At 41.6% G+C, this 7,320-nt stretch overlaps 1 long non-coding RNA gene across 1 annotated transcript; it reads right to left on the reverse strand.

Moving 5' to 3' along the window:
• Positions 1 to 1,225: 1,225 nt before the first annotated feature.
• On the reverse strand, positions 1,226 to 4,872 carry LOC138406015 (uncharacterized). Its single transcript, XR_011239679.1, has 3 exons — positions 4,674 to 4,872; positions 3,292 to 3,423; positions 1,226 to 1,768 (listed from the first exon to the last, which is right to left on the reverse strand). It is a non-coding gene; the product is annotated as an uncharacterized lncRNA (long non-coding RNA).
• Positions 4,873 to 7,320: the final 2,448 nt, after the last annotated feature.

The following is a 7,320-nucleotide window of genomic DNA, read 5'->3' on the forward strand; positions in this document are numbered from 1 at the left end:
TCTGCTGAGTACCTCTGAAACACGTGAGAGCGTCTTCATATCATTTGTCTTCCCAGGGTTACTCCAGTCTTTAGAATTTATCTCTGTACTTCAGCTGATTAATATCTGTCACATAAAATAACGAATGAATTCAAACAGCCATAAAGATCCAGTTATTTTTTAAGGCTTGACCCAAACTCATAATAGAAACCACCGGTCATGTTCAGACGGAAAAAAACCGACCTGCCGTTTCATTCCACTGAGAATGAAAGGAGGTGTTGATAACACGGTATAATGAGACGTCATCGGGGAAGATGCTGATTCCTGGTGAGATCCCTTTGAATCATGATGAGCATAATCCAACTGTTTATCATTGAACCCTGAAGCCAGAGGATAGAATGAACAGCTTTATAGAGCTGTTAAACTATATTATACATATTCCTTAGTCAAACAGATTTCCTCAGCTCACCGGATCCAACACGCCCACATTATCATCACTCGCCTCCTGCGTTGTTGCACGTGTTGGAGAATCTGCCATTTTTTAAACTGAAAGGACAGAAAACAATATGTCCAAGAGACATGGACGTCCACCTCCACCAGGACGACGTCCTGAGAAATCGTTGATTAATAATCGAGGAGCTTCTGTTTCTGTTTGTATGTTTGTTGGTTTGTATGTTTGTTGGTTTGTATGTTTGTTTGTATGTTTGTTGGTTTGTATGTTTGTTGGTTTGTATGTTTGTATGTTTGTTGGTTTGTATGTTTGTTGGTTTGTATGTTTGTTGGTTTGTATGTTTGTATGTTTGTTGGTTTGTTTGTTTGTTGGTTTGTATGTTTGTTGGTTTGTATGTTTGTTGGTTTGTTGGTTTGTATGTTTGTTGGTTTGTATGTTTGTTGGTTTGTATGTTAGTTGGTTGGTTTGTATGTTTGTTGGTTTGTATGTTTGTTGGTTTGTATGTTTGTTGGTTGGTTTGTATGTTTGTTTGTTGGTTTGTATGTTTGTTGGTTTGTATGTTTGTTGGTTTGTATGTTTGTTGGTTTGTATGTTTGTTGGTTTGTATGTTTGATGGTTGGTTTGTATGTTTTTTGGTTTGTTGGTTTGTATGTTTGTTGGTTGGTTTGTATGTTTGTTTGCTTGGAAGCAAGATTACCAAAAACAAATAAACAAATGTCCAACACGTGGTGGAAGGATGTGGTGGGTCATTAAATCGTGGTGCAGATCGGGACCAAGGGGAAGATCCAGGAATTTCTTTAATATTGTGAGATGGAACGTTTTCACTCCATCACTCGTGGATCTACATGACAACAAAAGTCCCCAACACCAAATTCTACCCGTTCACAAATATCAGTCTATCCAAAACAAATCTAATGAGTTCGACAATCTCCTGTTCTTCACAGACGAGCTCAGGAAAATGTCCAAACCCAATTTTCCATTCTCCGTATTAAAAGCAGGAGTGGAGCCTGAGATTAGATTTGTTCATTCTTGGCCTTCTCTCTTGTGATTTCTTCTTTTCTCTCTTCGTCTCTCCGCAGCGTCTCGTCTACAGTCTGCAGGTAGATAAACGCAGCCTTTCCCATTCTCGACCGCTCAGCCGAGTCGTTCTCTTCTCTCGGTCTTTTATGTGGAGCGGGGGGGCTTTTACTCAGAATAAATGACACCTCACGTCTCATCGCCTTCTCTCGGGATGAGGAAACGAGCTGCAGCTGGCTCCGGACGAAACTACGACGGATCGAGCGAGTAAATCAGTCCATCAATTCATCCCATTGATCTGGTGGTTTCTGAGAACTGCAGCTGTCGAGAAAGAGATGATGCACAAAGCGATTTGTTACCATCCGCGAAGAAGAAACATGAAAGACTAGATGACGGCGAGAAACTGAAGAAGAGAGAGAGTTAGGAGTGAGTGAGTGTTACAGAAATAATGAAAGAGAGACGCAAATGGGAGAGAATTCCACTTTCAATGTACTCCAGAGCTGGAGACACTGAAGTGTGTGAGAGAGAGAGTGTGTGTGTGTGTGTGTGTGTGTGTGTGTGTGCTCGTCTCACACTACCTGTAAGCTCTTATAGAGAGAGGTGAAATAGAGGGCAGACCACCATTCTGGAACTACCAAAGAAAAGACGTAGAACGAGAGAGGATTTGACAGACAGACAAAGAGAGTGATGGAGGGAGGGAGAGAGAGAGAGAGAGAGAGAGAGAGAGAGAGAGAGAGAGGAGATAAAAAGAGTGAGAATGGAAAATTGAGAGAGAGAAGAGAGAGGATGAGAGACGACACGTGGTGACAAGGTGAAGAGAGGAGAGCAGACAAGCTGCCACTGACATTCACATCTAAGGCAACCACATGGCCCTTCCATCACACACACACACACACACACACACACACACACACACACACACACACACACACACACACACACACAGTTCAGGTGAAGACCTGCTCTCACAGATAAAAGTCGGACAACCTGTCGTGCACCGACGTCAAGCAAGTCAAGTGGTCCCTTTCAGAGTGGGGTGAAGAGCTGGTCGTCATGGTAACAAGCGGACACTGTACACAATACAGTATAAAAAATACAACACGTAACGACACACTGCATTCGATTGTATAAAATAAACTGGACGGACGTTATACGTTTTCTTTACTTGCATCATCAAAAATGTTTCATTTTGTTTTCATTTTATTTTTAGCATCGCTCGTTGCCGTTTTGCTGCTTAACGTGAATAAAACTCAAACACTCATCCGTGAACATGAAAATCACCATTTACACAATAAAAGTGCTTATTCAAATAAAAATCTAAAAAACATTTTTAAAAGGAGGCAAAGACAAAAAAGAATACAGGAAAAATATATGAGGATGAATCAAGGTCAAACTTAAAAAGTGGAAACTCTCCAGCTTGTTTTAGGTCAAACTATATAAAATAACTTCTTGTTGTTTTTTTAAAACCTGCTCTTTGTTGATAAGATAATCAGATGATCAGATGATCGGATCTCCTCCTTTGTCTTTTTTAACTCCCTCCAAATAACGGCCTGGATTTGAACACGGCTGCTGCCAAACTCTCTGAAGTCTGCTTTTATTGTTTTATTCATTTCCATGGATCTACTTATTCTTATTTACAGAGTCACATTAAGACACACCAGAGTTCTTCTTCACGGAACAAAAGACCTAAACTCAGATCAGAAGCAACAACAGAAAAACAAGTAGAAACAAACTGCACGAAATGAGGTCACTCTGTGTGTGTGTGTGTGTGTGTGTGTGTGTGTGTGTGTGTGTGTGTGTGTGTGTGTGACTGTAAACAAAAAGAAGACGTTTTATTTCCTGACCTCTTTGTCGTCTCTCTCTTGCCTCCATTTAAATCAGATCGAATATAACGACGATCAACGCATCGTCCCTCTTTCCAGAAAAGAAGCCGAAATACCCTGGATGCTGAGACGGATCTCGTTGCTGAAGACGTCCTGATTGGTGCATTAATTAAAGGTAGTTTAGGGACAGATCAGAAAACAGATCACTGAACAAATCATTTCCAGCATCTTCAGCACACATATAAAAATAAACCCGTCTAACCTTCGGCCGCTATTTAAAATCTCAGGAACATCATGAGCTCGTGCTTTAAGGAAAAAAAGAGAAGCTTCGATTTGCATGAATATTTAAAACGTGGGTGAAATGTAACTCGTCTGTTTTAAAACAGACTGTTGATGGACTATAGATGTTTTCATGAATAAGTTAAATGTTTTCATTAATTATACGATGATGGAACAGAATCTGTGATACGTGTAATGTGGGTGAAATGTAAATATAAAGACTCTGGTCAGTTCAATGATTTTCTCCACTTATTTAAAGTTTCATCACGTCAGTTCTCCGACTGAACTTGAAAAATGTCCCTGGGAACTCTTGCATGTGTTTGTATTATTTACAGTGTGGTTTGAAATGAAGTCTGAAATCTGCTTTTAAAGGAATATTTAAGACGCTGCTGTGAAACTGTCCCCAGCACAGCAGATCCCAGGTCAGCTGTGTCCTCCACAGTCCCAGAGTGTTATCAAAGTCTGGAACCTTTGGGTTCATTGAGATTCATTTAGTTTGAATTGTGTGTTTGGGAGCTGTTAGTTATCGAGCAGAATGGCCGATGGTGTGCTCGGAGCACGTTCGCAGCTTCGCTCCGTTCAGCAAAATGAACAAACGCCTGCGTAAACAACAGGTTTATAAATTATTTTGGCTCTTTTTTCATTTGACTTTGTGTAAATAACCAAGGTTTGAACTGACACTGGAATATTGAGCCAAAAACAGTGTGTGTGTGTGTGTGTGTGTGAGCAGATGATTGATGCTGAGCTGCACTCAGACCAGAGGAACTAAACACATTTCTTCACAATTCATTTTCTATCTAGAGGCCCACACACACACACACACACACACACACACACACACACACTAATTTCTTCTCATTTATTTGTGTCTCTTTGATCGATGACAGTTTGAGCTTCCACAGTTTTTAAAAATTATTTTCCTTCTCAAATTCAAATCTCACCGACGTCGTCTCTGGTTCAGGAAACTTTCGTTTCCTCCTCCTCTGTTTTCGTGACCGTTTGAAGGATCAGATTTCACAACGATCGAACAACGCAACCGTGAAATGTTGCTTCGTCGGCTAACGCAACAGAACCGGAGCTGCGAACAGACAGATAGAGAGATAGATAGAGAGAACGGCACTAACCTGTGTGAAAGCTGCACACATGGACAGGTACACACATGGACAGACAGACGGACAGACAGGTCGATGGACGTGTGCGCTAGCCTGAAGCCGGGTGCTTCTTCATGTTCCCAAATTTTGAAATTCAACCTGTGGCCTTACCGCTGTGACACAGGAGCTGCAGATAAAAGTGAGGTGGGAGCGGGGAGCACACGGTGACGACAGAGTGAATCAGATATTATTTTGGAAAGCAGCTTGTAAACAATTGTCAAATCACTTGTCTTGTCAGCTTCTGTCTTCAGGTGACGTCACACGTGGGTAAAGTGCTTTGGAGGCTCGGCAGATTTACAGATGTGCAGAGGAAATACATTTAACTCCCAGGAATCATTTAGGCTCAAACACTTAATATAACCGACGTGTGTGGTTTGATGATCTTAACGCGGTTCACATGTTCTCATCCACCAAAACTTTATTTAATCATAGTTTACACTCCTAACGACATCATTAACGTTTTAACAGTGGTCTGATGTTTCTGAGTCTGGGACGTCACCTCCGTCTCCACAGTGTTTGAACATGTTTGACTTTATGTGACACAAGGATCTCACATTGACTTTACTCCTCAACGTCTAATTATGTCCGATGGAGCCGAGTGAGGCTCGGTTGTATTGAAGTCTGCTGTTGTTGAATGGTCCAGAGGGACCACTCCATTACACCGTCTGCTAGCAATTAGCATCAGTGCTAACAGGGCAGGTACACACACACAAACACACACACACACACACACACAGAGTACCTGTTCATTATCCTTTGTGCTAGCAATTAGTATCGGTACGAGCGACAGCAAAATGATGGAGGGTGCAAATACACACACAAGCAAACTACTTCATTATTGTCTCTGCAAGCAATTAGCAACAGCACTAATGACAGTAGACACACACAGACACACACAGACACACACAGACACACACACAGAACTTTAAAGATAAACACACCAACACTAAAACTAAATTTTCTGAACAGCTCTCCCACTGACTGAGCAACGCTTTCCTTTATTTTAAGGGTTTGATTTGGATTTTTGAAAGGACGCTCCTCGTCCTTCAGTTTCCACGGCTGCACGGTTCGCTTCAACATTCAGACACGTGGCACAGAAAAGTTACAGCATCAAACATCATTAATTAGGTTTAATTAGGGTATCGAAGCCGTGCCAGCAGGTGGGAGTGGTCTACACGAACGAGTCGTCACATACCAGAAAGTCATAATGTGAAATGAATTTCTCTGTGTTTGCAATCGGCACACAAACTAAACTACAGCAGGTGGAAATGGAGGAATGTTGTATTGACTATGCAACACACACACACACACACACACACACACACACACACACACACACACACACACACACACACACATACACACACACACACACACACACAGTGGTAGATCAATACTTGCTGATTGAGAAGGGACCATGGAGACGTTTTCTCACTCAAGCAAATGAGGTTAATTTACGCACCAGCAAATAGACCGCTCTGTGTGTGTGTGTGTGTGTGTGTGTGTGTGTGTGTGTGTGTGTGTGTGTGTGTGTGTGTGTGTGTGTGTTTACGCACTGCCTCACACTGACTGTAATTGCATGGAGACGGTGTAATAGAGTTCTTTAAGTGCAAGATGTATTGCCACCACTCTGCTTTTCATCAGACATTCATGTGTGTGCGTGTGTGTGTTCATGAGAGTGTGTGTGTGTGTGTGTGTGTGTGTGAGTTTCCACTTAGCGAACATTTCAATTACTGAATCACTGCATGTAAACTCTCGGGGACATTTTTAGTTGTTAAAGTGATAAATCCGTCTCGTTAGTGTAAATCACTTCTATGCATTTCTAAATCGTACAAAGATCGAGTTTGTCACTTGGATTCTGTGACGAAAAACCACCTCAGGCTCGTTCTCTAATGTAAATTCATAATGTTTGACTCACCGACCATCTCCGAAGACATTAACACTTAAGGCAACTTGTCATTACCAACAAATGAGTACGTTTCACTTTATTTGGACTAAATGTTGGATTTAATCTCCAACCAGCCGTGTTCTGTTTTCTGTTCTGCCTCATGCGGCGAATGAGAGTGAAGACAAGATATTGTTTTGGTTTATAATTGGACCAAAACGCAGACGAGGGGTCGAGGCAGGTGAGAAGATTGTTGAATTCAAAGGGGGATTCTGGGACTTCTGTGATTCTGTTTAACTCAGCAAGAGAAAAACTATTCAAGACATTTACCGGCACTTTCAGTGGATGTTTCATGGACCCGACATATACAAGTTGGACCCAAGTTGAAAAATAGAGACATTCGGAGATTCATGGGTCTTGAAAATAAATAAATCACATATTTTTAGGGGACAGTTTTTTACGAGTGTGAGCCTTCCTCTGTTCTACACACAGTCGTTAAAGTTACTGGTTTCTGTCGTCAGAATTTAAACCCAAACACTCACAGTTGTTTTGGTAAAAGCTCCACATGGTCTCGTTCTCTCCTTCAACTCTGAATCTTTTGTGGTCCCGGTTTTTATTCTTTCTTTGCGAGCACAAAGAAACTGTGTTCATAATCACTCTTGTATTGTGAAGCACGGACGCTCTGACGAGCGGCCGGCTGACCTCCATAATGTTTTCATGTTTTGCTCGGGGCAC

This window comes from Paralichthys olivaceus, chromosome 2, assembly GCF_024713975.1.
Source record: "Paralichthys olivaceus isolate ysfri-2021 chromosome 2, ASM2471397v2, whole genome shotgun sequence".
In the NCBI taxonomy this organism is placed as follows: Eukaryota; Metazoa; Chordata; class Actinopteri; order Pleuronectiformes; family Paralichthyidae; genus Paralichthys; species Paralichthys olivaceus.